The sequence below is a fragment of the Felis catus genome, chromosome A2 (genome assembly GCF_018350175.1).
Source record: "Felis catus isolate Fca126 chromosome A2, F.catus_Fca126_mat1.0, whole genome shotgun sequence".
Classification (NCBI taxonomy): Eukaryota; Metazoa; Chordata; class Mammalia; order Carnivora; family Felidae; genus Felis; species Felis catus.
The window spans coordinates 118,159,316-118,173,267 of NC_058369.1; the positions used below are offsets into that span (position 1 = coordinate 118,159,316).

The following is a 13,952-nucleotide window of genomic DNA, read 5'->3' on the forward strand; positions in this document are numbered from 1 at the left end:
TCCATTCTTCCTGTGGCCTTGTTGTCAGTGCTATTTTGGGGGGGAGAGTGACACACTGTGAGTTCTGCATTACAAGCGGACTGTCTCATATCTGTGCCTGGGCATCTTTAGACCGTGGAAGTGAGAAAGTGTTACTTAACCATTTAAAAAAATACCCGTCACCAGGACCAGACCTGTAACAATCAGACAGCAGAGGCTCAGTGATTACATATTGAATTGACTTGTCCTTGTCCCCCATAATGCTTAGAGGGTCCTTTATTGCCAGTGACACTAAAGAGGTCTGTCATGTGAATGCAGCACACCTCTCTCAGTATTCTTTCTTTCTGAGGAGAAAGTCACATCTAGATGTTTGGCTGCAGGCTTTCCCAGGTTCATATACAGACAGGACTCTGCCCCCAGCTCACCTCCTAAAGCATTTGAGACATTAATGAGCCAGTGTATCGGTTGCTGTCTTTTAAGCGTTTATTTCTAAGGAGATGGTGCAGGTGCCATGCTGGACATAGTGGGTCCCGTGTAGTGAGTGAGGAGGAGGCTGGTTACCTGGCTTTGGATCCTGGCTCCTTCACTTACTAGCTACACGACCTTGGGCGTGGTTTCCTTATGTGTAAAATGCAAGTAATGATACTTGGCCGTCTTGGGGATTAGATGAGATAATTCATCTTACAAGCTCTTCAGTGTCTGACACATGGTTAGCAGTCTGCTATTTTTTATTTTGATTACAGTTTCTGATTATCAGTGGCATAACTGTAACATTATTCCCCATTCTCCTCTTTTACAGTCCAGTGGAGTTAGGTCAGGAGGAAAGACAGAAAACGACAGAGGAAGACCTGGGTGGCTCGGATAGTCCCCTCTAGGCTGTTGCTGGCTGAAAGCTTTCTTTTCTTCCAAGGTGAATGATTAATGACCATGAGTGAGAAGGGAGAGGGCTGGGAGGAGAGGCAGGTGAAGTGTTTGTATGCCCCTCCTCTCAGCCCACGTGGTTAGGCCGCTTAGAAACTTGATGGTGGTGCAGACATGGAGAAAATTAGTTGGGAGTAATGCAGTCAAATTTAATTGACCCGATATTTATTGGGCGCTTACTATATGCCAGGCACTCTGCTAAGTGCTGTTATAAAGCCTGAATGATCTGGACAAGGTCCCTGTCCTTGTGGGACCTTTGAGAGGACAGATAATAAACAACAAAATAGATTAATAGATAAAACAATACAGATTGTGATAAATTCTAAAGAGAAAATAAAAGGGTAGAACATTACTGGGGGGAGTTTGCTTTAGTGGGTGATCAGGGGAGGCTCCTCTGAGGAGGTAGCATTGAAACCAAGAGCTGCAGGATGGGAAGGAGCCTCCGTGGTGGGTTAGGTGGGGAGGTCGGGGTGGGAGGGGCTTTAGAGGGAACAAGAGGCGCAAAGGGACTGAGGTGGGAGTTTCAGAATTGACCTGTAGGGCAACTAGGCACCATGAGTGTGCAGAGTTGAGCCAAGGGGTTGGTCAGAGAACCAGAGCGCTGTGCTTTACAGGGGTTGTGCAGATATAGACTTTGTCCTCTGAAACAGGGGTTTTCAAAGATTGTCACCAGTACACTTGAGGGAGCAGGCAGTGACCTTCTGGGGTGGGCTGTCGAGGGGTTGGTGATGGGGAAGTCTCGGGTCTGTGCGATTTGAAAAGAGCCCTCTGTGATTGGGATGTACCTCCTTCTCCCCTTTCCCAAATGGAGAAGGACTGTTCGTCAGGATCCACTCAGAAGCCGTGGGATCTGGGAACTTTTACGTCCCTTGTTTTTCAATTAAATATGTGAGGTTATATAGGCACACTATAGGACATGGAATTCTGTCAACTGGTGAGAACATTGGCTTGGGCATTTGAGGATGAGTCACTGTTTAATTGGATTGCTGTGTGACCCACTTCAATACCTAACCGTTTTTGAATAGAAAAGTTACTTTTCACTTTCTTTTGAAATTATTTAGAAATGACTTTGGAGATGTCCTTTAAGATTCAATGCACGTGGATGTTGTCCTTGTGTTAGGAGAGGCGGTCGAGGGGAGACGAGAGAAGAGCTTCTGGCATTTAGGAGCCTCAGTTTGAGTCTGCACCACAGAGTGTGGCTTTCAGTGGCCATTTATCCTCTCTGGGTATTGGTATCCTCTTGTGTGAAATGAGACACGTAAGTTGCCTGCCTCACCAACTGTCATGGGACAGTGCTTTTATAAACGTCAGAACGTCAGAAAATAAAAGTTAACTTTGAAAAGCTTAAATTCTGGGGGCACCTGGTGGCTCAGTTGGTTGAACATCTGACTTGATTTTGGCTCATCAAGTCACTATCCCAGGATCATGGGATCAAGCCTGCTTGATGCCTGCTTGGGATATTCTCTCTCTCTCTCTCTCTCTCTCTCTCTCAATCTCTCTCTCTCCCCCTCCCTCCCTCCTCCTCTCCCTCTCCCCCTCCCCCCTGCTCATGCTCTCTTGCTCTCTCTCTCTCTCTCTCTCTCTCTTAAAAAAAACAAACAAAAAACCCAAAGAACTTAAATTCTGTTTGTGTACATTATGGCCAATAGCTCTTATGGCCCCGATATAATTTATGACATAGAAGGTAACTTTTCACTGCTTACAGATGATTGGTTTCTGGAATAATTTAAAGGAGAATATTTTTATAACTTTACACTAGGAGTAGGCTTTGTAAGTATGGGGCAAAACTTAAAAGCCATAAAGGAAATGACTGATAAAATTCATTACCTAAAAACAATTAGCATAGCAAAACCCCATAAGCAAAAAAAAAAAAAAAAAAAAAAAGTTTACAAACCAGAAAAATACATTTGTATTTCATGTTATGTATTAAGGATTAATTTTCCTAATACATAGAGAACTCCTACAAATCAATAAGGAAAAGAACAAGAATACTATAGGAAAATGGTCAAAGGATACGAGCAAACAATTCATAGAAAATAACTTAGTGGCTCCTAAACACATAAAAATGCTGACCTCACAAATAATTTTTTAAATTCTAATTAAATTGCACTGAAATTTACAACATTTCACCTGTCTGGGATTCACAAAGAGAAAAACATTTTGAAAACCATCCATGTTAGGGAGGCTGTGGGAAAACAGAACTCACATACTCGCTTGATGAATGTGTATTAGTTTCCTATAGAGGCTGTCTTGCTGGTATCTGTCAGAGTGGAAAATTCACATGGTCTTGCTTGACTCAGAAATTCCATGTGCAGAAATTTACCCTTCAGATAAATTCACGGGATTCACTGTTTCTAACAGCAAGAGTGCCTATCCACGCAAGCTGGTGAACACGAATTAGGGTACATTTGCACAATGGAGTAGTACACAGCCACAAAAAGAGAACAAGAATGGTCTATGAATATCTGTGGAGCAGTGTGTATTGTTAAGTGCAGAGTGAAGTGTAGGAAGGGCCATATGTGAGTCTACGATTTACAGAAAAGGAAGCGGCGGGGGGGTGGGGATTGTGTATGTACTTGCATATGCGTTAAATATCTCTGGAAGTTATATTAAAAATGATGAAGAGGTAGGGAAAAGAGGGAGAGTTTTTATTCTATACTCTTTTGTGTATTTTATATTTTGAAGTAAGTTATGTTTTAAAAATTAATAAATATGAAACAAAAAAATACAACATAAAACTGTCGTTGAGGTAGGGATTGAACCTACGTATAGATTCAGAGATTCAGCATTGTGTTTGACCCCCAGGTTATTAAACGTCTTTATGTGTTCACCACTATCACAGTTTGGGGCTGTGAAAAGGGAGGACACTCTTCAAAGAGCTGTTGGCCATTTTGGGGACACGAGACTAATATACACCACAGTCAGAGGCCGGTGGAAGGACCATCTAATCAAACGTTCAGGGGCTGGTGCAGCTGATTTCTGATGGGGATTCGGTTCTCCACTAGTCAGGGGAACAGTGTGTTCAAAGTGTATATACAAAGCTTGTGGTAGAATAATGGCCCCCCAAAAGGTCCATGTTCTCATCCCCACAAGCTGTGAATGTTTCCTTGTATTCAAGGGTGGATGTGATTAAATTAAGGCCCTGGAGATGAGATTATCCTGGGTTTTCTACGTGGGCCCAGTCGAATCACATGGATCCCTACAGGCAGAGAACTTTCTTGGCCGTGGTCAGGGGGAGACGCTCCCCCAGAAGAAGGGTCAGAGAGATGATATGTTGCTGGCTTTGAAGATGGAGAAGAGGGCCAGGAGCCCAGGAGTGCCGGCGGCCTCTAGAAGCTGGAAAAGGCAAGGGAGCAGTCTCTCCCTTAAAGCCTCCAGCCCTGTAGATGCCTTGATTTTAGCCGAGAGAGATCAGTGTTGGATTTCCGATCTACAGAGCTGTACAATAATAAGTTTGTGTTGTTTTCAGCCACGGAATTGATGGCAGTTTGTTATAGCAGCTATAGGAAATGCGTGCAAAGATGATGTAGAAATAGCCCCGAAGCTTTGCTCTCATGGGCTTTCGAGTCTAGGAGGGAAGAGAAGACAAGAATCTAGTCAATTACCATGCCAAGCAAACATGGAAAGTGGCATGAAGATTTGCAAGGAGCTGTTCACGAAGGAGCCAGGGAAGGCTCGGGGAAGAGGTGCAGGTGAGTTGTGCTGTGAGAGGCAGTGTGGCTTGCTGATTGGGAGGAGGGACTCTGGTGCAGATTGTGGGTTTGAATATTGGCTCTGCCTCTTCTTATTTATGGGGCCTGGAGAAAGTCAATCTCTCTGTGCCTCAGTTTTCTCATCTGTAAAGTGGGGATACTTAATAACGCCTCTTCGAAAGGCTGTTGTGCAAAGTCAATAAGTTAATGTGTGTCGAGTGCTCGGAGTAGTTTCTGGCCATTCTAAGGGCTGTGGAGGTGTACGCTTTTGATATTTTGCCCTAACGGATGGGTAGGGCAGAGATAGGCAGAGAGACGTGATGGAGCATCTGGGGACACCGAGCCCACTGCTGGGGAGAGGAAGGCTCTCAGTTGAATGGTGGGATCGCCGGTGGGAAGAAGGAGCAGAAACTAAGACTGTTTCAGACCATGGAGCCAGATGATGGTGGCCTTGGAAGTTGGATGGAAGGACATCCACTTAGTGCCCTAGAGGTTTCAGCAGGTAGGATGACAATGAGTTCAGCGAGGGTGCTGATCAGGTTTCTCTAAGAGGGGAGGCAGGTGTGGTTTTTGAGCTGACTCCAGAGTCTTCTTCCCACTCACCTCTACTCCATCCCTTCCCTCTGAGCAGCCTGACCTCTAACCAAGATGGTCACTCTTCATTCTCCTCTCTGCTACCAGGGCCACCCTGCAGGATTTGGATTCGGGGCCACCACCTGGTGTCTTGTCAGTACTGGATCACCAGGATTCCGTGTCTCTAGAGAACACTGTGGGATCTGTAGCTGGCTCTCATGTATGTAGATGCTCAGAGTCATCTGCTTCTTCAAAGCCAGTTTTCAGCCTCTTCTGTGTCCCCACAGACAAAGGAGCAGAGACCTGAGCTGTGTGGCGTCAGCAAGTCCCCACAGGCTGATGGCTGGGCCTGGTGGTGAGTGTGGGCCTATACCTGTTGCCTTTGAGAAGCCAGCTCTCTTCTGGCCATTTGGGGTCTGTGTCTTCTCAACATGTAGGGCTGGTTCTTGCACAGATGAGCCACCAGAACCTTCAGAGTTCTTGGAGAGAAGGGTCCTGAGGTGCAGCATTGTAAGCAGAAATGGGAATCTGGATTTTCCAGACCCGACTGCCTAGTCCTTGTGTCCTGTGTATTCAACCTCTGCCTTTTGGAAATCCCTCTTTCCTCATAGCTGCTCAGATTCCTCTTGCTCATTCGGGGATGCCCAGGGCCTCTCAGGGAGCTGTCCCTGAAATATGGGATTCCCGCCTGGCCTTCCTCCCCATCCCCCCTCACCCCCCAACTCTGTGCTCTTGGCTTATCTTATCCTTCTGCCCCTCCTCTCACTCCTGCTTTTGTCTCCTAAGAATTTACAAGCTGGAGTGTCAGTCTTCCACAGCCTCTTCTCTACTACATTATCTGATAAGTGAGTGAACTTGTGCAAAGGGACAGGTAGGGGCTAATGAGTGGATTTATTATGATCATGTGAGGAAATGCCCAGGCCTGCCTGTCCTTGGATAAGTCATCACCTCCATTAGGTGTCTCTTCTTATCTGAGAAACAGAGACCGTAATACTTGCCCCGCCTCAGAGGACTGTTGTGACTAGGATATCATTCATCCATTTGTTCATTCACTCATCCGTTCCATAGTCATCGAGTACCGACATCGTGGCTGATACTGTGCCAAGCAGCAGGTATAAATTAGTGATAGAACAGATGCGATGCCTGCCCTACTCTTGTGGGGACAGATCACAAATGAGACAAAAGCATATGTATTCACAGCTTATGGGTACATGGTAATGTCCGTGACGGGGCCAAGCTGTGATTGGTTTTTTGTTTGTTTTTTTTTCATTTTTAATTTTTTTACATTTATTTATTTTTGAGAGATGGAATGAGACAGAGCACAAGCGGGGGAGGAGCAGAGAGAGAAGGAGGCACAGAATCTGAAGCAGGCTCCAGGCTCCGAGCAAGCGTTCAGCACAGAGCCCGATGTGGGGCTTGAACCTACGAACCATGAGATCATGACCTGAGCTGAAGTTAGTTACTCAGCCGACTGAGCCACCCAGGCACCCTGGCCAAGCTGTGATTGTAAATGGCAGCCTTTGGTTTACCAAGGTGGAGGCCTTCTAGTAACTCAGCAGTTTGGGCTCAAGGTCTCCTGGGTTTCTGGGTGGATAGCGTGATGGGTTGGGAAACGTCTGAGAGTGCTTTGCTCTTCCTTTCCCTTAATCATGCCGTGGAGGTTCTCTTTCCTCTGCCGGGGCTTCCAGCTGGCATCTGGGCGGTGTTTGTATGGGCGCCTGGCCTTGCTCTTCACTGCCTTCTCACTGCCTGGCAGGTGAGTGCACAGGTGTGCCCTCTGGACGCAGGGCTGCTTCCCAGTCCTGTGTGCAGGAAAGGAAAGAGGATCTTGGCTTCTGCAGCAAATGACAGAAGCTTTGGTCACTGTTGACTTCATGATAGTTGCCAGGAGGGGTCACTGGAGATTTAGGACTCTTGTGATAAAGAAGTTTGAGTTGCTTAAAATTAGATTCTGAGGAAGCTCCAGATGCCAATGGTCGTGCGTGAGTCTGGCTGTGGGTTACTTCATTCAGAGCAGAGGCTACACATAGTTCTTAAAACTGTCATGTTAGGGCTTGTGCTGGGCCCTTGAGATCAGGATTGTAGTTTTTCATCCCTTCCTCTGCTGAGGAAACTGGCTTGGACCGAGTCCACTCCCAGGTAGTAGCACACTTGGGAACAGAACCTCTTTTTTTTTTTTTTTTAATTTTTTTTTAATGTTTATTTATTTTTGACAGAGAGAGTGAGCTAGTGCGCGCACACACACACACACACACACACACACACACACGAGCGAGCAGGGGAGGGGCAGAGGGAGGGAGACACAGAATCCGAAGCAGGCTCCAGGCTCCGAGCTGTCAGCACAGAGCCCGACGCGGGGCTCGAACCCATGAACCGTGAGATCATGACCTGAGCGGAAGGCAGACACTTAACCGACTGAGCCACCCAGGCGCCCCTCTTTTTCTTCTTTTATACATGTGCTGCATCTTGGGAAAGGGCCTAGTATTTATATTAAAAAGATACGTGAAGCACACATAGGAATCAAGATGTAGAAGTTAACTGGCAAAAGGAGGAAGAAGTTAGTTGTGTGTGTGTGTGTGTGTGTGCATGCGCACATGCACAGAAGAGGTGCAAAGAACCTCCATGCATGGGGCATTTTGGGGACCCTGCAGTTTCTCTCGCTCAGCCTTCATGTGTGGCTAACTAGAAAACCACTTAGCAGATACCTGATCATTTTTTTTTATTGTAGTAAGAACATTTAATATGAGATCTACCCTCTTAACAGATTTTTAAGTATGCTACACAGTATTGTTTAAAAAAAAATTTTTTTTAACATTTATTTATTTTTGAGAGACAGAGAGAGATAGAGCACAAGCAGGGGAAGGGCAGAGAGAGAGGGAGACACAGAATCCAAAGCAGGCTCCAGGCTCCGAGCTGCCAGCACAGAGCCCAACGTGGGGCTTGAACTCACGGACCGTGAGATCATGACCCGAGCTGAAGTCGGCCACTCAACCAACTGAGCCACCCAGGTGCCACTGACACGCAGTATTGTTAACGATAAGTACATATCACACAGCAGCTCTCTAGAATTGGTCCTTCTAGGAGATACTGGATGGTGTTAGAACTTGTACACTGGTGTTTTGTCTCCTCAGGGCTATTGTTTCCCTCACAGGCAGCACTTTTCCTTGACTAAGACATTGCATAACTGGGCTCTTCACGGTTGGTTGTTCTGCCAGGCCCGGAGAACCTGCTGTACCTGTGACTCTCTGAAAAGAATATTCGGGGGAATTCTATACCTGTAAAGATTGCGTGTTTTTTTCTTTTACATTTATTTACATTTTAGTCAGCATACAGTGCAATATTGGCTTCAGGAGTAGACTTCGGTGATTCATCCCTTATGAACAACACTCAGTGCTCATCCCAACAAGTGCCCTCCTTAATGCCCATCAGCCATCTAGCCAATCTCTCACCTCCCTCCCTCCATCAACCCTCAGTTTGTTCTCTATCATTAAGAATCTTTTGTGATTTGTTTCTCTCTCTCTTTTTTTCCTGACCCACGTGTTCATCTGTTTTGTTTCTTAAATTCCACATATGAATGAAATCATATGACGTTTGTCTTTCTCTGATTGACTTATTTCGCTTAGCATAATACATTCTAGCTTCATCCACGTCATTGCAAATGGCAAGATTTCATTCCTTTTGATGGATGAGTAATATTCCGTAGTATGTATGTACCACATCTTCTGTATCCATTCATCAGTCAGTGGACATTTGAGCTCTCTCTGTAGTTTGGCTATTGTTGATAATGCTGCTATAAGCATCAGGGTGTATTTTTGTATCCTTTGGGTAAATATCTAGTAGTGTAGTTGCTGAATCATAGGGTAAGATTGCATGTTAAAAAAGGGTAAGATCATGTAGACCTTTCATGAATTTGGGGCTCTGCTAAACCAGTGGGACTAAGTTAACCTTTTCCCCCTTTTTCCTGAGCATTTATGTAATAAAACCCCCTCTCTGGATTGTCTCCACCTCTTCCATACTCTTAAAGCTTGGCATTCACCTGTGATACAAAACTAAAAAACATTACAAAGTTAGAACTATCATCAGACTGATAATCAGATCCTGAGCCCTTAAAAAACCTGTTTTTTTCACAGGTAGCAAATGTAGTTTTCTCTTTAAAAAAGTTACTCCTTTTTTATCTTATTGGACTAAAATAGCTTGCTCTGGATGTGTTTTCCAGTCTCGTGGAGGACTTAATGCTTCTACCATTTAACATTTTAATATTATGAATGCGTATAATATGGGATGGTGCTATATGATTTGCTTAAAAGATTTTGCTCAAGGGTGCCTGGCTGGCTCAGTCGGTAAAGCACGCGACTCTTGATCTTGGGGTCGTGAGTTTGAGCCCCATGTTGGGCGTGGAGCCTACTTAAAAAAAAGAGACAAAAAAATTTTACTCTCAAACCATTGGGATTTTCCTTGTGACAGTGCCTTACAAAGAAATGCTGAGATTCAATAACTGCTTTTTGTTTTGTATATAGTTTCCTTTATTTCCAGTTGCTTTTGGTTTCGTAGCTGAGTGTTAAGAAACTAGCCTGTGAATGGGATGTGATTCTGCTTCAAGTATTTGAGAAAAAAGATCTTCAAGGAAGGGAATAGAATGCAGATTAGAATGGGGGGGGGCAAGAAAACAGAGGGGATGCCTGGCTGGAGCATGAGACTCTTGATCTCAAGGTTGTGAGTTTGAGCCCCACGTTGAGTACAGAGATTACTTAAAAGCAAAATCTTTAAAAATTTAATTAAAGAAGTGTCAAAACAGAATTAAGCCATATACAGTGGAAAGAGTTGACCACAATGAATCAGAAGCATGATTTATTATTATTATTATTTTAAATGTTTTTATTTATTTTTGAGAGAGAGAGCAAGCAGGGGTGGGACAGAGAGAGGGAGACACAGAAACCGAAGCAGGTTCCAGGCTCCGAGCTGTCAGCACAGAGCCCGACATGGGGTTTGAACCCGTGGACCGTGAGGTCACAACCTGAGCTGAAGTCGGACGCTTAACCGACTGAGCCACCCAGGTGCCCCTGCTTTATTATTAATAATATCTTAATTGGGTCGATGAAGAGTCCATCTCTTGTACTGCCCTCTTTCAGATGGGAAGATAGAACCATGTCTCACCCCTGGGAGGTTTTGTGCTTGAGATCCTCCAGTTCTGCTTATTCCAGTTCTTCCAGTTATCTTGTCCCTCAGAACGGGCAGGTGGCATTGTGGTGCCCACACACAGACGAACACTGAACTGCCTGTGCTTGGTGCAGTGCCCAAGCGGCTGGCTGATTTCTAAATACTGTTTTTCCCCACTTTTTTGCACAATCAGTGTAAATGTCTGTAGAAAACCCATTATGTGCATGGTACTGGGGTAGGAGGTCAGGGACCCTAAGTCAACAAGCACAGCGAGGAGCTGTGCTATCCCTGAGCTTACAGTTTGGTGGGGAGACAGACATTACTTCAGTATCGACACAAATAAGGGTAAAAATATCACTGTGATCAGAATTTCAGAGGAAGACAATGGTGCAAGGGAAGTAGGGGATTTGACTTTGCTGGAGGGAGTTGGTGCCAGTGGAACCGAGATCTGAAAAGTGAGTAGTGATTAACTAGGCAGGTAGGTTTGAATTCCAGTGTTGCCCCTGGACAAGTTGGTGACCTTGAGCAAGCTGCTTCACCTCTCTAAGCCTTGACCTCTTCATCTATAAAATGGGTGATTTTAGGAATTAAACGGGGCAGTGCACATAATATACTTAGCACAATGCCAGCACATAGTTGACGCTCAGAAGTGGTAGCTATTTTTATTACTGTCTGTGTTTTCTGCTCATTTGGAGACTCTGAAAAGGTACCTGTTTACATCTTTTTTTTATCCTGGTTATCAAGAGCCACTGAATACCTGAGGATACTTAACTTGGAAAATGGAAGCCTAAAGGGAGATTTATTGCTGGTCTTCAACCAGGCCAACTGTCCTTGGCACCTAAGATGTGGGAAATTCGGCTCATACAGAGCTGTTGGTGTAAAATCACATTCATAATGGGGCTGCCTGGGAAGCATTTGTAATAGACTAGGATTTTAAGACACAGTAGTGTTAGATCACATCTCCATTTCTATTTCTCGTGACAGTCAATCACGAATAGCTAGGCTAATGTGTGTTTTCTGTACCAGTGCCATATTCTGTTTGGCCGTTGATTTTTGCTGCAGTGCTTATAGTTTTACATGGATATTTTTTATAGCTAAAGATGCAGTGGTCTTGTGCATCCTTTGTGAATGGCAAGTTTTGCTTTTCTCTCTCTGCTCCGGGACATATACATGTATATGCAGCCATCCAATTGAGCTTTTTATTGAAAATATACAATTTTTTGCATCTTCCATTGTTCTTAGATTTTGAAGAAAAAGGTGCCAAGAATTCAGCCATTGGTCACACTTAACTTTTATTGCATACTTGGTAAACGCAGTTAAGTCATTATGTGATTTAATTCTCATCCTACGAAACTGGCACTATTAAGAATCCTTTCTTGGGGCGCCTGGGTGGTGCAGTCGGTTGAGCGTCCGACTTCAGCCAGGTCACGATCTCGCGGTCCGTGAGTTCGAGCCCCGGGTCGGGCTCTGGGCTGATGGCTCAGAGCCTGGAGCCTGTTTCCGATTCTGTGTCTCCCTCTCTCTCTGCCCCTCCCCCGTTCATGCTCTGTCTCTCTCTGCCCCAAAAATAAATAAACGTTGAAAAAAAAAAAAAAAAGAATCCTTTCTTTGCCCCTATAAGAAAATGGAGGACCAGAGAAGTTAAGTCACTCAGCCAAGATCACACAGCCATGAGTGGAATGGTTGGGATTTGAATCCAGATGTGAATGGCTCTAAGTATGAGCACTAAACACTTCCATGCTGCCTTTTGAGCTGGTTATCGAGGATTGTTAAGCTGCTGTGTCGGCAAGCTAGGTATGTGCCAGAAGATCGATTAGACTTATATGAGAATTAAGACAAAGGCTTAGAAAAAGGCCAGTGTCCTCTGAAGAGCATGGGGAAGCTTGTTGAGTTCAGATTTATTTACTGAGTCAGTAGAAGTGGAGAATGTAGTGCTCTCCTTCTGGATTATTTTCCTGATTGTTATATTCCTTGGTTTTACAGTACGGATCTTAAGGAGCCCTAGTGTATATCAACCCAAAATTAAATATGTTTCAACCCAAAATTAAATAAGTATTAGGAGTTTATACTTAAAATGACCTTTTTACTTTTTCCTCATTCTTACCATATCTGTATCACAATTCCTATGTTAATAGCTTTACTGCCTTAACTATTTGGGAACTGCTTCCCATCCATTTGGAAGCAAGGGAAGGATGAATTAGAGATAAATGATATATTCAGAAATGGGTGTAGACCAGGTGGGTGGAGTTGGAAAGACGTACCCCTGAGACTTTGGCCAGTTAAGCTGTTGGCTGTCAGTGCCTGATACTGGCCACAGACTTAGATGGAGCCTGTTTGGGCTGGGCCGGGCTGGCTTTCAAACCATGTGGATTTGCTCTACAGTTCCTGTTTTGTGTTTCTGCTAATGCGAATCTTGCTTCAAAAATTAACTGTTGGGGTGGCTCAGTCAGTTGAGTTGTACGACTCTTGATTTTGGCTCAGGTCATGATCCCAGGGTCGTGGGATCGAATCCCATGTCGGGGCTCAGTCAGCATGGAGGCTGCTTAAGATTCTCTCTCTCCCTTTCTTTTTGCCCCTTTCCTGCTCACTCTCTTTCTCTCTCTTATTTAAAAAAATAGTAATTGTTTTTTGATGAAGTTTTGGGGTGATGGGGGGTTCGTGGGGTCCGAAGCCGACTGCCAAGAAAGAATTCTTGAAGACGTTGTTGGTGCAGAAAGGTGATTTTAGTAAAGCATGGGGACAGGACCCGTTGGCAGGAAGAGTTGCACTGGGGTTATGTGTGTGTGTGTGGGGGGGGGTGGTGACTGTTTAATGGAGTTGGGGGAGATAAAGTCTGAGAGGGAGTTTCCCAAAGAGACTTCTACATGCAAAAGACTTACTGGAAGCCTAGCTATTTATTGTCAAGCTAAGGTTGTTTTTCCCTCCAGTAAAGCATGAACATTAAGACAGTAGGGAGTCCCTGGACTTTAGGCTATGATGGGATTGCCTTTTTCTGGCAAACTGGTGGAGACTCTTACCAGTTTAACCATTTGTTTTGTTGTCCTTTCCAGGTTTGGGGTAGCCTGGAGTGTCCAAGGGATATCATACATGTCCCACCTGGGCGGGGGCGGCGTGGGGGTGGGGGTCCTAGCTTATGCTTTGCCCCTCAGCCTGCCTCAGGCTCCCTCATCATTTCTGATGGATCCGAACTGAATACAAATCTGGCCTGATGTGTCAGCTAAAGGAGGGAGAAATATCTTACACACTTCTGGAGAAAGTGATGTGTTCACTTCTCCAGGCCGTGTTTCCTTTCCTAGTAATGGGGATCTTCTGATTCAGCAAAAGAGGAATAGAGATGCCCAGGGGCTCCGGTTTATTTTATATATTTATATATATTTACATAAATACTTTCAAATCACAAAATCTCATTTTTAACAATGAGAGTTCTTAACAATCCAGGAGTGTATAAACTAAAAAAAAAAAAAAAAAAAAAAAGTGCCTCCCTCCCCCTCCCCCCCCCCCCCCATACACCTCCATTGCATTCACTTTGGCACATATCCTGTGGAATCTTTTTCAATGCATCACTGGGAATTTAAGTGTTTACACATGTATGTTGTTAAAAAATTAAATTCAACGGGTCAGCATCTCATT

At 44.6% G+C, this 13,952-nt stretch overlaps 1 protein-coding gene across 4 annotated transcripts in view; it reads left to right on the forward strand.

Annotated features, from left to right (window-relative positions):
- SNX10 (sorting nexin 10) overlaps window positions 1-13,952 on the forward strand; it is a 74,957-nt gene that overhangs the window by 9,681 nt on the left and 51,324 nt on the right. Inside the window, exon 2 of one of the 4 annotated variants that reach the window (XM_045052524.1) lies at window positions 5,453-5,520. The exons of the other annotated variants lie outside the window; for them this stretch is intronic. The gene's annotated coding sequence lies outside the window, so the exon portion shown is untranslated. The remainder of the gene's footprint in view (window positions 1-5,452; window positions 5,521-13,952) is intronic. 4 annotated transcript variants of the gene reach the window in all.